Here is a 22,461-nt window from a genome sequence, read left to right as displayed (position 1 = left end):
ACTCCCCCGTACACATCCTCACCCTTCAGGGACACTCCAACCGTACACGCCGACACCCCTCGGGGGCACCCTCCGCCCACACCCTTCAGGGGCACCCTCCGCCCACACCGACGCCCCTCGGGGACACTCCCCCGTACACGTACACGTACACGCCCACGCCCCTCGGGGACACTCCCCCGTACACGCCCACGCCCCTCGGGGACACTCCTCCGTACACATCCTCACCCTTCAGGGACACTCCAACTGCACACGCCGACGCCCCTCGGGGGCACCCTCCGCCCACACCCTTCAGGGACACGTCCACGCCCACACCGACACCCCTCGGGGACACTCCCCTGTACACACCGACACCCCTCGGGGACACTCCCCTGTACACACCGACGCCCCGCAGGGACACTCCCCCGCCGACGCCCCTCGGGGACACGCCGACGCCCCTCGGGGACACCCCCCCGCCCACGCCAACGCCCCTCAGGGACACTCCCCCACCCACGCCCCTCGGGGACACTCTCCCCCGTACACACCGACACCCCTCGGGGACACTCCTCCGCCCACACCGGCGCCCCTCAGGGACACTGCCAACATGAAGCTTGTGGCTGTTGTGCTGGTTGTAATGACATGTGCTGTGAGTGACTGTGTTTTGCACCTTAACCCTGAAGGAATGCTGTTCTGTCTGGCTGGAGCAGCCACCGTGACATCGTTACAGCTCAGGCTGTCAGAGTTCAATTCCGGAGTCCTCTGTACATCCTCCTCATGGAATGCATGGGTTTCCTCCGGGTGTTCTAGTTCCCTCCCATAGTTTAAGAATACTGGGTTAATTGATCATTGTGAATTGTCCCCTGATTATGTTCGGGTTCAACTCCTCCACACTCTCTCTAAATAAATAAAACACATCTTTACAGTCGAATGACAATTAAACTCGAACTTGAACTTTTCCCTGTAACATGTGATAAAACTTTCATTTCATTACATCACTGCAACTATTGTAGAAAGTTAATGATTGAACTGCCAGGGATTGAGGCACTCCTCAGTGAGATGACCAGATCGGAACCTGTTACCCAAACTCCGTTACAGAACCATAGAACGATGCAGCATAGATATAGGCTCTACAGCCCAACAAGTCCATACTGATCATGTGTGCGCACGTATATATACATACACACACACGCACACACAGAGCCAGTTCTTCCCAATTTCAAAATTCAAAGTAAATTTATTATCAAAGTACATAAATGTCACTATATACTACCCTGAGATTCATTTTCTTGCAGGTATACACAGTAGACAACGAAATACAACAGAATCAATTAAAAACTGCACACAAACAACCAATTGCAAAAGAAGACAAAAAAAAATCAATCAGATAATCATGATAAATCAGTGACCCCAACCACCTAGGCCATGCTCTCTTCTCACTGCTGCCATCAGGGAGGTGGTACAGGAGCCTCAGGACCCCCACCATCAGGTTCAGGAGCAGTTATTACCTCTCATTCTTCAGGTCTTGTACCAGTGCAGATAACTTCACTCACCCATCACTGAACTTACTTTCAAGGACTCTTCACCTAATGTTTTTGATATGTATTCCTTTTTTATTGTTTCTGCAGTTTGTAGTTTTTTTTGCACACTGGCTGTTTGTCATGTATGCAGTTTTTCATTGATTTTATTGTGTTTCTTTGTATTTGCTGTGAATGCCTACAAGACAATTAATCTCACGGTCGCATCTGGGGGTCAGATGACCCATCAGGGAACACCAGCAGCAGCCAGGGTGGTGGCACTAGGAGGCTCAGCAGGGAAGAGCAAAGTCAGGCAGTGCAGTAGTTATAGGGGATTCGACAGTTAGGGAACAGACAGGAGATTCTGTGGTCACAAAAGAGACACCGGGATGGTGTGTTGCCTCCAGGGTGCTAGGGTCCAGGATGTATCAGAGCAGCTGCAGGATATTCTCAAGGGGAAGGGTGAACAGCCAGAGGTCATGGTACATATTGGCACCAATACATTAGACGTCCCACGCAGTGAGTATATAGTTAGGAAAGAGGCTGAAGGGAAGGATGTCCGAGGAGGTAATCGCCGGATTACTCCCTGTCCCACGGGCCAGAGTTGGTAGGAATGGGGCAATAGCATGAGTGAATGAGTGGCTGCAGAGATGACACAGGGGACAGGGTTTCAAGTTCTTCGATCACTGGAACCTTTTCTGGAGAATATGTGACCTGTACAAGAGGGATGGGTTGCACCTGAACTGGAGGGGAATCAATATCCTGGCCAGGAGATTTGGTAATTCGACACGGGAGGGTTTAAACGGTCGGTCTCCATCTCTGGAGACAGACTGTCCACTGACATCTTCTACAAGCCCACTGACTCTCGTAACTACCTCAACTATACCTCTTCCCACTCCGCCACATGCAAAAATGCCATTCCCTATTCCCAGTTCCTCCGTCTCCGCCGCATCTGCTCCAAGGATGAGGTTTTCCATTCCAGGACATCTCAAATGTCCTCTTTCTTTAGGGATCGTGGTTTCCCTTCTGCTGTAATCAATGATGCCCTCACCCACATCTCCTCCATTTCCCGCACTTCGGCTCTCACCCCATCCTCCAGCCACCAAAACAGGGACAGAGTTCCCCTTGTCCTCACCTACCACCGCACCAGCCTCTGGATCTAGCACATTATCCTCCACACCTTCCGCCACCTTCAACAGGACCCACCACTAAGCACACCTTTCCCTCACAACCCCCTCCGCTTTCCGCAGGGATCGGTCCCTCCGCGACTTCCTGGTCCACACGTCCCTCCCTACTGATCTCCCACCTACTGAGGACCCCTTCTGTCTTCAACCCTCCTCCTCCTCCTGGACACCCTGCCCGGGCCTTCTACCTGCACTCGATCTTTTTATCTCCAACTGTCGCCAAGACATCAACTGTCTCAACTTCACCACTCCTCTCTCCTGTTCCAACCTCACTCCCTCTGAACGCACAGCCCTCCACTCTCTCCGCACCAATCCCAACCTCACCATCAAACCTGCTGACAAAGGTGGTGCTGTAGTAGTCTGGCGGACGGACCTCTACCTCGCTGAGGCCAAGCGGCAGCTCTCTGACACCTCCTCTTCCTTACCCCTGGAACAGGACCCCACCAAAAAACATCAAACCATTGTCCCCCACACCATCACCACCCTTATCAACTCCGGAGAGCTTCCATCTTCAGCCACTAAACTCATAATTCCCACACCCCGTACCGCTCGGTTTTACCTCCTCCCCAAGATCCACAAGCCTGACTGTCCCGGTAGACCCATAATTTCTGCCTGCTCCTGTCCCACCGAATTTGTATCTGCCTACCTGGACTCCATTTTGTCACCTCCCCACCTACATCCGGGATACATCCCATGCCCTCCACCTCTTCAATAACTTCCAGTTCCCTGGTCCCAACCGCTTCATTTTCACTATGAATGTCCCATCCCTATACACCTCCATTCGCCATCAAGAAGGCCTCAAAGCCCTCCGCTACTTTCTGGATAATAGACCTCACCAGTTCCCCACCACCACTACCCTCCTCCGGTTGGCGGAACTGGTTCTCACACTCAATAACTTCTCTTTTGGCTCTTCCCACTTTCTTCAGACTAAGGGTGTAGCTGTGGGAACTCGCATGGGCCCTAGCTATGCCTGCCTCTTCGTTGGTTATGTGGAACAGTCTGTGCTCCAAACCTATTCTGGTACTGCTCCCCAACTTTTCCTTCGGTACATTGCGACTACATTGGTGCTGCTTCTTGCACCCATGCTGAGCTCGTCAATTTCATCGACTTTACTTCTAACTTCCAACCAGCCCTCAAATTCACTTGGTCTATCTCGGACACTTCTCTCCCCTTTCTCATCTCTCGGTCTCCATCTCTGGAGACAGACTGTCCACTGACATCTTCTACAAGCCTACTGACTCTCATAACTACCTCAACTATACCTCTTCCCACCCCACCACATGCAAAAATGCCATTCCCTATTCCCAGTTCCTCCGTCTCCGCCGCATCTGCTCCAAGGATGAGGTTTTCCATTCCAGGACATCTCAAATGTCCTCTTTCTTTAAGGATCGTGGTTTCCCTTCTGCTGTCATCAATAATGCCCTCACCTGCATCTCCTTATTTCCCGCACTTTGGCTCTCACCCCATCCTCCCGCCACCACAACAGGGACAGAGTTCCCCTTGTCCCCACCTACCACCTCACCAGCCTCTGGATCTAGCACATTATCCTCCGCAACTTCCGCCACCTTCAACAGGACACCACCACTAAGCACATCTTTCCTTCACAACCCCTCTCTGCTTTCCGCAGGGATCGGTCCCATTGTGACTCCCTGGTCCACATGTCCCTCCCCACGGATCTCCCGCCTGGCATTTATCCCTGTAAGCGCAAGTGCTACACCTGTCCCTACACCTTCCCTCTTGCCACCATTCAGGGCCCCAAACAGTCCTTCCAAGTGAGGCAACACTTCACTTGAGTCTGTTGGGGGTCATCTACTGCATCCGGTGCTCCAGGTGCGGCCTCCTCTACATCGGTGAAACCCAACACAGATTGGGGGACCGCTTCGTCAAGTACCTCCGCTCCGTCCGCCAAAACAGACAGGATCTCCCAGTAGGCCCCCACTTCAACTCTGCTTCCCACTCCCATTCAGATATGTCCATACATGGCCTCCTCTACTGCCACGATGAGGCTAAACTCAGGTTGGAGGAGCAACACCTCATATACCGTCTAGGTAGTCTCCAGCCCCTTGGTATGAACATAGAATTCTCCAACTTCCGGTAATTCCCTCTCCCTCCCTTCCCCATCCCCATGTCACTCTGCCCCCTCCCCCAGCTGCCTATCACCTACCTCATGGTTCCACCTCCTTCTACTACCGAATGTGTTTTCCCCTATTCTTTGTTCACCTTTCCTACTTATCACCTTCCTGCCTCCCCTCCCCCACCCCTTTATCTTTCCCCTTACGGGTTTTTCACCTGGAACCTACCAGCCTTCTCCTTCCCACCCTCCTCCCTCCTTCTTTACAGGGCCCCTGCCCCTTCCCTCTACAGTCCTGACGAAGGGTTCTGGCCCGAAACGTCGACCGATCTTTTCCATGGATGCTGTCCGACCTGCTGAGTTCCTCCAGCGTGTTGTGTTCTAGGGTTTAAACTAAATTTGCAGGGAGCGGGGAACTGGAGCACCAGGTCAATAAGGGAAGGATCGGACGGGAAGGTAGAGTCAGAGAAAGTATTGAAAGGCAAGATCAAAATAGCAGGTACAATGGGTTGGATAGTTTGAAGTGTGTATATTTTAATGCTAGGAGTATTAAAGCTAGGAGGGTGATGAACTTAGGGCTTAGATCAGTACATGGAACTATGATGTTGTGGCCACTACAGAGACTTGGTTGACAGAGGGGCAGGAATAGGTGATTAATGGTTTTTGTAGTTTTTAGAAAAGATAGAGGAAGAGGTAAAGGCAAGGAGAGGGTGAATGAAGTTGCACTACTAATATGGGATAATATCCCTTCTGCACTCGGGGGAGACATAACGGAGGCTCAGACACTGAGTGCATTTGGGTAGAACTCAATAATAGGAAGGGTGCAATCACACTGGTGGGGTTGCACTACAGACCCCCCAATAGTCACCAGGACATTGAGGATCAGATATATATCAGATTACGGAAATGTGTAAATAGGGTTGTTGTCCTGGGGAATTTCAGCTACCCTCATACAAACTGGGACCTCCTTAGTGCTAGGGGTTTAGATGGGCAGAATTTGTTAAGTGTATCCCAGAAAGTTTCTTAAATCAATATGTGGATGGTCCAATGAGAGGAGGGGCCGTACTGGACCTGGTGTCGGGTCATGAGCCTGCCCAGGTGACTGACCTTTCAGTGGGTGAGTAGTTAGGGAACAGGGACCACAACTCCTTAACTTCCAAGATGATCATCCGTCAGGATGGGAGCTCAACATTCAGGGATATTCAATATTCAGGAGGGATAGACATGAAAGAAAAGGAGGTGGGGTAGCATTGCTGGTTAGAGAGGAGATTAACGCAATAGAAAGGAAGGACATTAGCCGGGAGGATGTGGAATCGATATGGGTAGAGCTGCATAACACTAAGGGGCAGAAAACACTGGTGGGAGTTGTGTACAGGCCCCCTAACAGTAGTAGTGAGGTTGGGGATGGTATTAAACAGGAAATTAGAAATGTGTGCAATAAAGGAACAGCAGTTATAATGGGTGACTTCAATCTACATATAGATTGGGTGAACCAAATTGGTATGGGTGCTGAGGAAGAGGATTTCTTGGAATGTATGCGGGATGGTTTTTTGAACCAACATCGAGGAACCAACTAGAGAGCAGGCTACTCTAGACTGGGTATTGAGCAATGAGAAAGGGTTAATTAGCAATCTTGTCGTGAGAGGCCCCTTGGGTAAGAGTGACCATAATATGGTGGAATTCTTCATTAAGATGGAGAGTGACATAGTTAATTCAGAAACAAAGGTTCTGAACTTAAAGAAGGGTAACTTTGAAGGTATGAGACGTGAATTAGCTAAGATAGACTGGCAAATGACACTTAAAGGGTTGACAGTGGATATGGAATGGCAAGCATTTAAAGATCGCATGGATGAACTACAACAATTGCTCATTCCAGTTTGGCAAAAGAATAAATCAAGGAAGGTAGTGCACCCGTGGCTTACAAGGGAAATTAGAGATAGTATCAATTCCAAAGAAGAAGCATACAAATTAGCCAGAAAAAGTGGCTCACCTGAGGACTGGGAGAAATTCAGAGTTCAGCAGAGGAGGACAAAGGGCTTAATTAGGAAGGGAAAAAAAGATTGAGAGAAAACTGGCAGGGAACAAAAACTGACTGTAAAAGCTTTTATAGATATGTGAAAAGAAAAAGATTGGTTAAGACAAATGTAGGTCTCCTACGGACAGAAACAGGTAAATCGATTATGGGGAGCAAGGACATGGCAGACCAATTGAATCATTACTTTGGTTCTGTCTTCACTAAGGAGGACATAAATAATCTTCCGGAAATTGTAGGGGACAGAGGGTCCAGTGAGATGGAAGAACTGAGGGAAATGCATGTTAGTAGGGAAGAGGTGTTAGGTAAATTGAAGGGATTAAAGGCAAATAAATTCCCAGGGCCAGATGGTCTGTATCCCAGAGTGCTTAAGGAAGTAGCCCAAGAAATAGTGGATGCATTAGTGATAATTTTTCAAAACTCTTTAGATTCTGGACTAGTTCCTGAGGATTGACGGATGGCTAATGTAACCCCACTTTTTAAAAAAGGTGGGAGAGAGAAACCGGGGAATTATAGACCGGTTAGCCTTACATCGGTGGTGGGGAAACTGCTGGAATCAGTTATCAAAGATGTGATAACAGCACATTTGGAAAGCGGTGAAATCATCGGACAAAGTCAGCATGGATTTGTGAAAGGAAAATCATGTCTGACGAATCTCATAGAATTTTTTGAGGATGTAACTAGTAGAGTGGATAGGGGAGAACCAGTGGATGTGGTATATTTGGATTTTCAAAAGGCTTTTGACAAGGTCCCACACAGGAGATTAGTGTGCAAACTTAAAGCACACAGTATTGGGAGTAAGGTATTGATGTGGATAGAGAATTGGTTGGCAGACAGGAAGCAAAGAGTGGGAATAAACGGGACCTTTTCAGAATGGCAGGCAGTGACTAGTGGGGTACCACAAGGCTCAGTGCTGGGACCCCAGTTGTTTACAATATATATTAATGACTTGGATGAGGGAATTAAATGCAGCATCTCCAAGTTTGCGGATGACATGAAGCTGGGCGGCAGTGTTAGCTGTGAGGAGGATGCTAAGAGGATGCAGGGTGACTTGGATAGGTTGGGTGAGTGGGCAAATTCATGGCAGATGCAATTTAATGTGGATAAATGTGAGGTTATTCACTTTGGTGGCAAAAACAGGAAAACAGATTGTTATCTGAATGGTGGCCGATTAGGAAAAGGGAAGGTGCAACGAGACCTGGGTGTCATTATACACCAGTCATTTAAAGTGGGCATGCAGGTGAAAAAGGCGAATGGTATGCTGGCATTCATAGCAAGAGGATTCGAGTACAGGAGCAGGGAGGTACTACTGCAGTTGTACAAGGCTGCACCTGGAGTATTGTGTGCAGTTTTCGTCCCCTAATCTGAGGAAAGACATCCTTGCCATAGAGGGAGTACAAAGAAGGTTCACCAGATTGATTCCTGGGATGGCAGGACTTTCATATGATGAAAGACTGGATGAACTAGGCTTATACTCGTTGGAGTTTAGAAGATTGAGGGGGGATCTTATTGAAGCGTATAAAATCCTAAAGGGATTGGACAGGCTAGATGCAGGAAGATTGTTCCCGATGTTGGGGAAGTCCAGAACGAGGGGTCACAGTTTGAGGATAAAGGGGAAGCCTTTTAGGACCGAGATCAAGAAAAACTACTTCACACAGAGAGCGGTGAATCTGTGGAATTCTCTGCCACAGGAAACAGTTGAGGCCAGTTCATTGGCTATATTTAAGAGGGAGTTAGATATGGCCCTTGTGGCTAAAGGGATCGGGGGTATGGAGGGAAGGCTGGTACAGGGTTCTGAGTTGGATGATCAGCCATGATCATACTGAATGGTGGTGCAGGCTCGAAGGGCCGAATGACCTACTCCTGCACCTATTTTCTATGTTTCTATTTGGTCCTTGTGGGAGAGTTTTAAATTGGAGAAGGGCAAATTATGAGGGTATTAGGCAGGATCTAAGAGGAGATCATTCGGAACATCTTTTTTCCCCACGGCAGACATTGAGTGGACCTACGATGGTGCTCAGCAGTGACTCCTTTGAACACATCTGCGGAAGCAACTTAATTTCCATTTCTAATGTATTTCATTTTCCTTTTCAAAGTGGATGGGGTTCTGTCGAAGACCCTGATCTACAGCTACACTCAAACTTCAGTTCCTTGTGGTGATGGGACCAGCTGCAAAGGTTCCCGACTGGCTATTTTTTGATATCCCAAGAATGCGAACTAGAAGATGAACACACCTCGGGGTCCTGAGGGTTCATGGCTCTGGAGATGGGCCAATTCTACGTTGCTTCCTCGGACTGCCGCATCGCAGGAGAAAACAGAACATCAACGATATCAGTCGAAGGCTACGTTCGTGTTCTTTTTCTTTCTTTCTCTCTCTCTTATATGCTGGGAGAGTTTGTAGCCAGCTCCTGAGTTGGACAACTCAGGAAAAAAAAACTGACATGACAGACTAACACCTTAATCAGTGAGTTGTTTGTCTTTGTTGGTCTTCCCTCTCTCTGTGAAACAGGGGACACCTCTGTCCCTGTATGGGGGGGGGAGGAGAAGGGGGGAGGAGAGGGGGGGAGGAGAGGGGGGGAGGAGAGGGGGGGAGGAGAGGGGGGGAGGAGAGGGGGGGAGGAGAGGGGGGGAGGAGAGGGGGGGAGGAGAGGGGGGGAGGAGAGGGGGGGAGGAGAGGGGGGGAGGAGAGGGGGGGAGGAGAGGGGGGGAGGAGAGGGGGGGAGGAGAGGGGGGGAGGAGAGGGGGGGAGGAGAGGGGGGGAGGAGAGGGGGGGAGGAGAGGGGGGGAGGAGAGGGGGGGAGGGTCATTACTAAAGTATGTAAAGCTTCAGAAGTCAGGATCAAACAGAGCACGTGAGGAGTCTAAAGAAGCCAGAAAAGAACTACAGAAGGGAATTAGGAAAGCGAGAAGGAGCCATGAAAAGTCCTTGGCAAGTAGGATTAAGGTAAAACCCAGAGCATTATACACAAACATCAAGAGCAAGAGGATATCTAGAGGATAGGGCAACTCAAGGATAAAGAGGGGAGCTTTTGTTTGGATGCGGAGAATGTGAGTGAAGTAGTAGGTGAGTACTTTGCTTCTGTATTTACCAAGGGAAAGGATGTGGGGAATCAGGTGTAACTGTAGTTTGACATATTGGCCTCCACCTTGCCGAGGCCCAGTGCCACTCTCAGACACCTCCACTTACTTACCCCTCAAACAGGACCTCACTAAGGAACACCATCACCGACCTTATTGACTCTGGGGATCTCCCATCCACCGCCACCAACCTCATATTTCTTGCACCCCGCAACTCCCATTTCTACATCCTACCCAAAATCCACAAACCCGCTCGTTCCAGGTAGACCCTTTGTTTCAGATTTTTCCTGTCCCACTAAATTCATATCAGCTTACCACGACTGTTTTATCCTCCCTAGTTCAGTCCCTTCCTACCTACATCTGTGACACCTCACAAGCTCTTGACCTTTTCAATGATTTCAAGTTCCTTGGCTCCCATCATCTTATTTTTACTGTGGATGTCCAAGCCCTATATACCTCCATCCCCCACCAGAAAGGCCTCAAAGCTCTGTTTCTTTCTGGATACCAGACCTAACCAATTCCTCTCCACCACCTTTCTCCTCAGCCTGGCAGAACCTGTCATCACTGTAAATAATTTCCCCTTTGGCTCCTCCCACTTCCTTCAAACAAAAGGGGTAGCCATGGGCACTCACATGGGTCCTAATTACGCCTGCTTGTTTGTTGGCTACGTGGAACAGTCTATGTTCCAAGCCTACACTGGCGACTGTCCCGCACTTTTCCTATAGTACATCAACGACTGCATTGGTGCTGCTTCCTGCACCTATGCTGAACTCGTCGATTTCATCCACTTTGCCTCCAACTTCCACCCTGCCCTCAAGTTCACCTGGTCCATTTCCGACACCTCCCTACCCTCTCTCGATCTCACTGTCTCTATCTCCAGAGACAGCTTACCCACTAATGTCTATTATAAACCAACGGACTCTCACAGCTATCTGGACGACACCTCATCCCACCTTGCTACTTGTAAAAACGCCACCCCCTTCCCTCAATTCCTCTGCCTCATCTGCTCTCAGGATGAGGCTTTTCATTCTAGGACGAAGGAGATGTTTCTCCTTTTTCAAAGAAAAGGGCTTCCCTTTCTCCACTATCAACGCTGCCCTCAACCACATCTCCTCTATTTCATGCATTTCTGCTCTTACCCCATCCTCTCGCCACACTACCACAGATAAGGTTCCTCTTGTCCTCACCGGCCACCCCACCAGCCTCCGCGTCCAGCACATAATTCACCACCTCCATAGGGATCCCACTACCAGCTACATCTTTCCCTCTCCCCCGACTTTCTGCTTTCCTCAGGGATTGCTCCCTACCCAACTCCCTTGTCCATTCGTCCCTCCCCACTGATCTCCCTCCTGATACTTATCCTTGCAAGCGAAACAAGTGCTACACCTGCCCCTACACTTCTTCCCTCAGTACCATCCAGGGCCCTAAACAGTCCTTCCAGGTCACCTGTGAGTCTGTTGGGGTCATTTACTGTGTTTGGTGCTCCTGGTGTGGCCTCCTCCATGGTCGTGATGAGGCCACACTTGGGTTGGAGGAACAACCCCTTATATACCGTTTGGGAAGCCTCCAACCTGATGGCATGAACATTCTCAAACTTCTAGTAATGCCTCCACTACCCCCCGACCTTCTCCATTACCCATCCTTTTCCCTCGCTCACCTTGTCTCACCAATCGACCTCCCAGCTCTTTACTTCACCCCTCCTCCTCCAGGTTTCACCTATCACCTGGTGGTTCTCTCTCCCCTCCCCCACCTTTTAAATCTACTCCTCAGCATTTTTTCTCCAGTCCTTCCAAAGGGCTTCAGCCCAAAACAGAACATAGAACATAGAATAGTACAGCACAGTACAGGCCCTTTGGCCCACAATGTTGTGCCGACCCTCAAACCCTGCCTCCCATATAACCCCCCACCTTAAGTTCCTCCATATACCTGTCTAGTAGTCTATTAAACTTCACTAGTGTATATACCTCCACCACTGACTCAGGCAGTGCATTCCACGCACCAACCACTCTCTGAGTAAAAAACCTTCCTCTATTATCCCCCTTGAACTTCCCACCCCTTACCTTAAAGCCATGTCCTCTTGTATTGTGCAGTGGTGCCCTGGGTAAGAGGAGTGGGCCATCGACTCTTATCTATTCATCTTATTATCTTGTACACCTCTATCATGTCTCCTCTCATCCTCCTCCTCTCCAAAGAGTAAAGCCCTAGCTCCCTTAATCTCTGATCATAATGCATACTCTCTAAACCAGGCAGCATCCTGGTAAATCTCCTCTTTACCCTTTCCAATGCTTCCACATTCTTCCTATAGTGAGGCGACCAGAACTGGACACAGTACTCCAAGTGTGGCCTAACCAGAGTTTTATAGAGCTGCATCATTACATCGCGACTCTTAAACTCTATCCCTCGACTTACAAAAGCTAACACCCCATAAGCTTTCTTAACTACACTATCTACCTGTGAGGCGACTTTCAGGGATCTGTGGACATGTACCCCCAGATCCCTATACTCCTCTACACTTCCAAGTATCCTGCCATTTACTTTGTACTCTGCCTTGGAGTTTGTCCTTCCAAAGTGTACCATCTCACACTTCTCCGGGTTCAACTCCATCTGCCACTTCTCAGCCCACTTCTGCATCCTATCAATGTCTCTCTGCAATCTTTGACAATCCTCTACACTACCTACAACACCACCAATCTTTGTGTCGTCTGCAAACTTACCAACCCACCCTTCTACCCCTACATCCAGGTCGTTATTAAAAATCACGAATAGTAGAAGTCCCAGAACAGATCCTTGTGGGACACCACTAGTCACAATCCTCCACCACGACCCTCTGCCTTCTGCAGGCAAGCCAATTCTGAATCCACCTGGCCAAACTTCCCTGGATCCCATGCCTTCTGACTTTCTGAATAAGCCTACTGTGTGGAACCTTGTCAAATGTCTTACTAAAATCCATATAGATCACATCCACTGCACTACCCTCATCTATATGCCTGGTCACTTCCTTAAAGAACTCTATCAGGCTTGTTAGACACGATCTGCCCTTCACAAAGCCATGCTGACGGTCCCTGATCAGACCATGATTCTCTAAATGCCCAGAGATCCTATCTCTAAGAATCTTTTCCAACAGCTTTCCCACAAGAGACACAAGGCTCACTGGTCTATAATTACCCGGACTATCCCTACTACCTTTTTTGAACAAGGGAACAACATTCGCCTCCCTCCAATCCTCCGGTACCATTCCCATGGACAACGAGGACATAAAGATCCTAGTCAGAGGCTCAGCAATCTTTTCCCTCGCCTCATGGTACAGCCTGGGGAATATTCCGTCAGGCCCCAGGGACTTATCCGTCCTAATGTATTTTAACAACTCCAACACCTCCTCTCCCTTAATATCAACATGCTCCAGAACATCAACCTCACTCGTATTGTCCTCACCATCATCAAGTTCCCTCTCATTGGTGAATACCGAAGAGAAGTATTCATTGAGGACCTCGCTCACTTCCACAGCCTCCAGGCACATCTTCCCACCTTTATCTCTAATCAGTCCTACTTTCACTCCTGTCATCCTTTTGTTCTTCACATAATTGAAGAATGCCTTGGGGTTTTCCTTTACCCTACTCGCCAAGGCATTCTCATGCCCCCTTCTTGCTCTTCTCAGCCCCTTCTTAAGCTCCTTTCTTGCTTCCCTATATTCCTCAATAGACCCATCTGATCCTTGCTTCCTAAACCTCATGTAAGCTGCCTTCTTCCATCTGACTAGATTTTCCACCTCACTTGTCACCCATGGTTCCTTCACCCTACCATTCTTTATCTTCCTCACTGGGACAAATTTATCCCTAACATCCTGCAAGAGCTCTCTAAACATCGACCACAAGTCCATAGTACATTTCCCTGCAAAAACATCATCCCAGTTCACACCTGCAAGTTCTAGCCTTATAGCCTCATAATTTGCTCTTCCCCAATTAAAAATTTTCCTGTCCTCTCTGATTCTATCCTTTTCCATGATAATGCTAAAGGCCAGGGAGTGGTGGTCACTGTGCCCCAGATGCTCACCCACTGAGAGATCTGTGACCTGACCCGGTTCATTACCTAGTACTAGATCTAGTATGGCATTCCCCCTCATCGGCCTGTCCACATACTGTGACAGGAATCCGTCCTGGACACACTTAACAAACTCTGCCCCATCTAAACCCTTGGAACTAATCAGGTGCCAATCAATATTAGGGAAGTTAAAGTCACCCATGATAACAACCCTGTTATTTTTGCACCTTTCCAAAATCGGCCTCCCAATCTGCTCCTCTGTATCTCTGCTGCTACCAGGGGATCTATAGAATACTCCCAATAGAGTAACTGCTCCCTTCCTGTTCCTGACTTCCACCCATACTGATTCAAAAGAGGATCCTGCTACATTACCCACCCTTTCTGTAGCTGTAATATTATCCCTGACCAGTAATGCCACCCCTCCTCCCCTTTTTCCGCCCTCTCTATCCCTTTTAAAGCACTGAAATCCAGGAATACTGAGAATCCATTCCTGCCGTAGTGCCAGCCAAGTCTGTGTAATGGCCACTACATCATAATTCCATGTATGTATCCAAGCTCTCAGTTCATCACCTTTGTTCCTGATGCTTCTTGCATTGAGGTACACACGTATCAGCCCTTCTACCTTACTACCTTTACACCCTTTATTTTGCTTCTCTTTCCTCAAAGTCTCTCTATAGGTTATATCTGGCTTTAATCCATGCACTTCTTTCACTGCTCTATCGCTCTAGGTCCCATCCCCCTTGCAAATTAGTTTAAACCCTCCCAAAACATGCTAGCAAAACCTACCTGCAAGGATATTGCTCCCCCTTGAGTTCAGGTGCAACCCATCCAATTTGTACAGGTCCCACCATCCCCAGAAGAAATTCCAATGATCCAAAAATCTAAAACCCTGCTCCCTGCACCAACTCCTCAGCCACACATTCAACTATCATTTCCTCCAATTCTAACCATCACTGTCACGTAGCACTGGCAGCAATCCTGAGAATGCCACCCTTGAGGTCCTGTTTTTCAGCCTTCTGCCTAGTTCCTGAAACTCACACTTCCGGACCTCATCCCTCTTCCTGCCTATGTCGTGATGTGAACTATACTTTTTTGATGCTGCCTGGCCTGCTGAGTTCCTCCAGCATTTTGTGTGTGGTGCTTGGATTTCCAGCATCTCCAGACTTTCTCTTGTTTGGGGAACCAGGAGGTCAGACCTGAATGTATAAATGTTAGGGCCAAGGAGGAGGATGTTTTGGGTCCTATGAGTATTAAGGTGGATCAGTCCCCAGATCCTAGTGAGATTTATCCCAGTTATTGTTGGAGGCAAGAGATGAGATTGCTGGGGCCTTGATCAATATCTTGGTGTCCTCTCTAGGCACAGGCGAGGTCCCAGACGAGTAGCAAGAGGTTAGTGTTGTACCTCTATTTAAAAAAGGAAGGGAAAGTCCTGGGAACTCCAGACCAGTGAGTCTTACAGTCCTAGGGAAATTGCTGGAGAAAATTCTTAGATAGGATCTATGAGCATTAGGAAACCAATGCCTTAGGGAGATGTGAAGGGCAAGTTTTTTTTTAAATCAGTGTTGAGGATGTCTGGATTGGTGCTAGAGGTAAATACATTAGAGGCTTTCAGGCAACGTTTAGATAGGCACATGGGTGCGAGGAAGATGGGGGATATGGACATGGTGTAGGGAAGAGGGATTAGTTTTACGCGGGGAGGGGTTGATTTACTTTTTAGCTGGTTGGGCACAACACTATGGGCGAAAGGGCCTGTTCCCGTGGGGTACTCTTTACGTTCTAGGTGTATGGAGTCACATATGTACTTCGATAACAAATTTACTTTGAACTTTGATTTACTGCTGAGATTCATTTTCTTGAAGCATTCACATTAAGTATAAAAAAACACACTAGAATCAATGAAAACCGCACACAGACTGACACACAACCAATTGTGCAAAGGAAGACAAACTATACAAATACCAAATAAATAAATAAAATTGAGAACACGAGTTGTAGAGTCCATGAAAGTGAGTCTATAAAGTTTCTGACTATATTTCCCGTTTTGAGTCTGATATCCTGCATGTAATTCAGTAAGAATCTTAGTTTTCTTACCAGGAATCCAGGCAGTCCGGGGGCTGATATTACCTGGCGTCCGCAACAACTTTGTGCCTGTTCCCGAGCTCTGCGCTAAAAGATAACAGTTCACAGCGAGTTCGATCCCCAGTCTGTACCAAAGCACCCAGTCCTCCGAAGTGAATTTGGTCCGTGTATGGTTGGCTTCGCAGGTTAAAAAGTCAGCAAGTTGTATGTCTACCCACAACGCGTCCTGCTCTCATAACACGCCCCAACCACTTCATCGTTTACAATGGACTTCCTGAATATCACTGACGGATCCGACCAGTAAACCAAGATATATCGCAGTCCAGCAAAGATCTACTCCCAGTCATAGCCCCATCTACAGGGTAGGGCTCCGCTTTGCTTCCTCCGTCACCGCACTATGCGCAGGTCTGGGAGAAATTGTCCCGACTACACTACAAGATGCAAGATCGTTTAATGTCGTGTCCGGTACACAAGTGTAACGAGAACAAAATAACTGTTACTCCGGATCCGATACAGCACCAAAATACACAGCAGGATAAAGAAAAGAATAGCATTAATAATAAGCACACAAACATAAATACACACGATAGCTGATACACACAGATTGACTATGTCCATAAAGTGATGCTTGGCTGTACATAAGGTGACGGACGGGAAATAATAAAGCAGTGATGGAGTTCGTGGGTGGAGGTATTGATCAGCCTTAATGCTTGGGGAAAGTAACCATTTTTGTGTCTGGTGGTCCTGACGTAGCCTGGTTCCAGTGATGTGTTGGGCAGTTTTGACTACCCATTATCGAGCCTTCCTTTCTGTCTCAGTGCAGTTTCTGTACCAGACAGTGATGCAGCTTGTTAGGATGCTCTCTTCTGCACATGAGTGTAGATGTGCAAAGTCCAGCTGTCTTCAGAAAGGGGAAGCATTGGTGAGCTTTCCTGGCTGAGTAGCATGTGTTTGGGACTGTGAAAAGTTGTGTGTGATGTGCTCTGCTCGCAGTTTCCTCTGCTGTGCCGCCGACATAAGGGGTGGGAGGGTAAGAGGTGCGAGTTCTCCTGAAATTGATAACCATCTCCTTTGACTTGTTGAAATTGAGGGAGAAGTCATCAAACTGCATTTAGGAACAGAGAATTTTAGATATTCCTTCAGAATTTTAGCAAGCTAATATACTGCCTGACATCAGCCTGACTTTAGTCTCTAACGTAGAGCACAATACAACACAGTTAAAGTTGAGGTAAATTTATTATCAAAGTACATACTGTATATGTTACCATATGTAGAGTATACTTGCAAACATTTACAGGAAATAAAGAAAAACAATGGAAATTATAGGAAAACTATACATAAACAACCAAAACACAAGACAAATCATGCGACTATCCAGAGCATAATGGTTCTAGGGTAATAACTGTCATTGAACCTGGTGGTGTGGGACCAAAGGCTCTTGCACCTCCTTCATGATGGCAGCAGCAAGAAGAGAGTCCAGCCTGGATGATGGCTGCTGCTTTCTTGTGGCAGTGCTCCTTGTAGATGTGCTAGTGTTTATTTTGGAGAGGTCTTTGCCTGTGATGGACAGGACTGCATCCACCACTTTCTGTGGGTTTTTCCATTCTTGGTCATTGGTGTTTCCAGAGCCAATCATTATCAGGATCTCTGTTAAACCCAAGTCTAAGCAAGTTGAGGAGAGTTTTCACCCTCTCACTTAAGTCCAGCATCATGATAGACCCATGATGTTGTGCCAACCTTCTAACAATCTCCAAGTTTAGACATTGGCTTTGTGGAAGAATCCAGAGAGTGGTAGTAGTTGTTTGGCTCTCTGACTGAACACCTGTGACTAGTGGAGTGCCACAGGGATCAGTGCTTAGTCCATTGTTATTTGTCATCTACATCAATGATCTAGTTGATAATGTGGCTAACTGGACCAGCAAAGTAGGCAGTTTAAATGGTTTGTCACAGATCAGATGGGGCAAAGGGCCAGTTTCTGTGCTGTACTTTTCTATTACTCTATGACTAAGATCAATCAAACTCTTCCTCCCAATGACTTCCATTTTTCTTTCATACACATGGGTGTTTCAAACATGCAGACTTGATGTGCTGAATAGCCTAATTCTGCTCCGAAGTTTTATGGTCTTATGGTATCCTTAAATGCTGCTAATATTCCCCACTGTACTTCCCTCCAATTACCTTAAAATGGTGCCCCTTCATATTAATCATCTCTGCCCAGGGAAACAGCCTCTGGCTATCCACACTGTCTATGCCTCTTATCTTATCTACCTCTGTCAAGTCACTTTTCATCTTCCTTTGCTCCCTAGTCACTCCTGTTACACTATTTATCCTCACTTGTATCATTTATTCACCTTCAGTAAATACACATCTCTTCCATACCCCCTAATGTATCCCTGTTAATCCCAGATGACTTCCCCACCATAGAACACAGTACCCATCATCAAGGAACCCCTTCATCTGGGCTATGCTCTCTTCTTGCTACCACCAGCAGGAGGGAGGTACAGGAGCCTCAGGACCCACACCACCAGGTTCAGGAACAGTTATTACCCTTCAACCATCAGTCTCCTGAACCAGCAGGGATTGCTTCACTCATCTTAACTCTGAACTGATTTCACAACGTATGGATTCACTTTCAAGGTCTCCACAATTCATGATCTCAGATTTATTTATTTGTTATTTGTTTTTGCACAGTTTGTCCTTTTTTGCCCATTGGTTGTTTGTCAGTCTTCACTTGTGTGAAGTTTTTCATTGATTCTGTTTATTTCTTTGTTCTACTGTGAATGCCTGCAAGAAAATGAATCTCATTTGGTGATATATATATACTTTGAGAATAAATTTACTTTGAACTTCTGAACTCTGATAAGCATAATGAAGCAGAATTTTTTAATGTTTCTTTTCTGGCTAAAAGGCAGATTTCAGAAAGTTGCAAAAATAATAGGGCTGTTATCATGTGTGACTTCAACTTCCCCAATATTGATTGGCACTTCCTTACTGCAAAAGGTGTCACAAGTGTAGCGCACGGGTGGACTCAGATGCAGGACACAAACATGTTTTGTGGCATTAACAAGAATAGAGTTTATTAATCATTACTAGGAAAAGGAAAGCTGGGAAGCAAGGATTGTTCAGGGGGAGATCAAAGAGTGAGCAAAGCAGAAGCGGGAATAAGTGTGGCTAGACTCGGACTTGGACTTGGAACTCCGGACCCGGACATGGAACTCAGAACATGGAACTTGGGACCCGGAACCTGGAACTCAGTATCAGAGCCTGGACCTTTCTTAGACACAGGACACAGAACACTGAACCGGGCTTCTCCTTGGCTACAGGACATAGAGCAGGGACTCTTCTTAGACACAGGGCATGGAACACTGAGCCAGGACTCCTCCTGGACATAGGACATAGACCTGGGACTCTTCTTTTAGACACAGGATGCAGAACACAGAACACTGATCTGGGACTCCTCCTTAGACACAGGACATAGAGCCAAGCCTCTTCTTTAAGATACAGGATGCAGAACACAGACAGGATTCCCCAACTCAGAGTAGTGGCAAACAGCTGGACCTACTCAATGGAGAAGAGAATACGAAGAGACAGTTCTCCACTCAGGGTAGCGGCAAACGTCCAGACCTACTCAGCGGAGATGAGGACACAAAGAGACGGTACCACACAACGATAGTTCATATCTTGACATGAAATGGCTCCAAGTAGTGGCAAGCCTTTGACGCGGCCCAGGAACTACAGACAGTGGCTCTAGTCTCACTCTGGTGGGTTGACTTGCTCCTGCTCTGTCGAGGTTGCTTAGCGGCTCGATCAGGCAAGGTAACTTAACAGGCTGGTTCCGGCGAGGAGAGGTGACTTACTGGCACTCGCTTCGGGGAGAAGACTCGAGTAGCTCCAGCGATGTAACTTGGCTCATTCCGGCAGGGTGACTTGCTCGCACTTGCTTTGGTGACGTTCGATGACAATCTAGCACCGAGTACACCAAGTACTGCTCGTTCAGCTGAGACTCAAGTGCCTTTAATTCCAGGGCCAAAGAAACACGGGGAAACAATTAATTATGGAAAACAGGGAGTCAATGGTCCTGATCATGACACAAAGTAAATTTAAAGGGACCCAAGGAATAACCAATCAGGACCATGACAATACACCCCACCCCCCCCAAATGGGAGCCTCCAGGCAATCTAACAGATCTGCCTGCATTATTGACAACCCAGGTGGGTGAAGAGGGTTTTGCCCAGCGGGCAAAACAGGCTAATGACACATTGACCTTTTGCAACTGTCATTGTAATTGCACAATTTTTTCTAAACTGATACCCGAGAACTTTGAGTCACTTTCTTGAATTCTATAAGTTGCATTCTGGGCAGGATTCCAGTGGGGGATTCTAACTAGCAAAATTTTGGAAACTAGTGTTTGTGTCTGTTGGGTCCATGTTTAGCGAGATCATTCTGTCACAAGTGTCTAGGTGGACCCAAAAGCAGGACACAAACACATTCTGTGGCGCTAACAAGAACAGAGTTTATTAATCGTTACTAGGAAAGCAGGGAAGCAAGGATTGTTCAGAGGGAGATCAAGGAGTGAGCAAAGCAGATGCAGGAATAAGCATGGCTAGACTTGGACTTGGAACTCTGGACCCAGACATGGAACTCGGGACATGGAACTTGGGACTCAGAACATCAGAGCCTGGACTTGGAACTCGGAACATCAGAAATCTGGACTTGGAACATCAAAGTCTGGACTTTTCTTAGACACAGGACACAGAACACTGAGCCAGGACTCCACCTTGGGTACAAGACATAGAGCCAGGACTCCTCTTTTAGACACAGGATGCAGAACACAGAGACAGGATTCCCCAACTCAGAGTAGTGGCAAATGGCTGGACCTACTCAGTGGAGACAAGAACACAAGAAGAGACAGTTCCTAACTCAGAAGTGGCAAAACAGCCAGACCTACACAGCAGAGACAAGGACATGAAGAGACAGTACCACACAACAATAGACAGTTCATACCTTGACACAAAATGGCTCCAAGTAGTGGTGAGCCCTTGACATGGCCCAGGAACTACAGACATCACTCTAGTCTCACTCCGGTGGGTTAACTTGACAGACCCACTCCCTCAAGGTTGCTTAGTGACTCAATCAGACAAGGTAATTTAACAGGCTTGCTCCAGCAAGGAGAGGCAACTTACTGGCACTCACTTCAGGGAGAAGACTTGAGTAGCTCCAGTGATGTAACTTGGCTCATTCCAGCAGAGTTACCTGCTCACACTTGCTTCGGTGATATCTGATGACAATCTAACACTGAGCAGCTGTAAGCCTGGCACTAAATACTGCTTGTTCAGGTGAGACTCAAGTACTTTTAATTACAGAGCCCAAGAAACACAGGGAAACAATGAATTGAGGAAAACAAGGAGTCAATGGTCCTGATCGTGGCACAAAGTAAATTTAAAGGGACCCAAGGAATAACCAATCAGGACCATGACAAAAGGTTTAGATGGTGTGGAATTTGTTAGGTGTCACCAGGAAGAATGTTTGACACAATATGTGGACAGGGCAACTGGAGGCGAGGTTATACTGGGTAATGAGCCTGGTCAGGTGACAGATCTCTCAGTAGGAGAGCATTCAGGGACAGTGACCATAACTCTCTCACCTTTATCATAGCCTTGTGCAGGGATAGGACCAGATGTTATGGGAAAGCATTTGATGTTATGGAAAGAAAATTATGAAGCTATTAAGCAGGAACAATGGAGCATAAATTGGGAAATGTACAATGGAAGTGTGTAGGTTGATTCAAGAGCACTTGCATTGGGTTCTTGATAGGTTTGTCCAATTGAGGCAGGGAGAGGATGGTAGGATGAAGGAACCATGGTTGACAAGTGCAACATCTAGTCAAGAGGAAGAAGAAAGCATACATGGGGTTTACGAAGGAAGGGTTGTCGAAGCTCTAGGAAGTTCCAAGGTAGCAGAAAGTTGCTTAAGAAGGGACTTGGAAGATCTAGAAGGGGAAGAGAATACCTTGGCAAGTAGGATTAAGGAAAACCTTAATTCCATACGCACATAAAGAAGGTCAAGGTTGCAGCTCAGAGTTAGTTGTTTTTTAATTTTTTTAAGGTTCATAGGGATGGTTTGAGGGACAGGAAAGGCATTAAGGATCAGGTTAGGGTTAGAGACAGAAATGTAGGGGTGTTAGAGGAGAGGCTGGAGTCTAAGCCTCTGCTCCGTGTTCAAAGGTCAGTGAAGTGGGGCTCACAGACCAGCAAGGAACAAGGACTGGTGACCCCTTAGGTAGGCAATCAAGAAACCAATTTGAGGCCTAATGTTCGGGGTTCCATCACTGTTGAGTCTGGAGCTCTAGTCCTGTAGTTGGGGTTCTTATCGAGGGTCCTCTTTCGCTGTCATCGTGGTCCTAGGGTCAATATCAAAGGTCAAAGCCCGAAGGTCGATTGGAAATCTACAAACATAGAAGCTGAAGTTCCAATGTCTGCGAATCCATGA

General features: G+C 47.4%; 1 protein-coding gene across 1 annotated transcript in view; it reads right to left on the bottom strand.

The window, feature by feature from the left end:
- LOC134355589 (DNA damage-regulated autophagy modulator protein 2-like) overlaps positions 1 to 16,254 on the bottom strand; it is a 98,037-nt gene extending 81,783 nt beyond the window's left edge. The window contains exon 1 of the mRNA XM_063065679.1: positions 15,985 to 16,254. The gene's annotated coding sequence lies outside the window, so the exon portion shown is untranslated. The remainder of the gene's footprint in view (positions 1 to 15,984) is intronic.
- Between the last annotated feature and the right edge of the window lie 6,207 nt (positions 16,255 to 22,461).

This window comes from Mobula hypostoma, chromosome 13 (genome assembly GCF_963921235.1).
Source record: "Mobula hypostoma chromosome 13, sMobHyp1.1, whole genome shotgun sequence".
Lineage (NCBI taxonomy): Eukaryota > Metazoa > Chordata > Chondrichthyes > Myliobatiformes > Myliobatidae > Mobula > Mobula hypostoma.
Note: the sequence above shows the minus strand (reverse complement) of the source record. Positions and strands in the feature narration are given on the sequence as shown.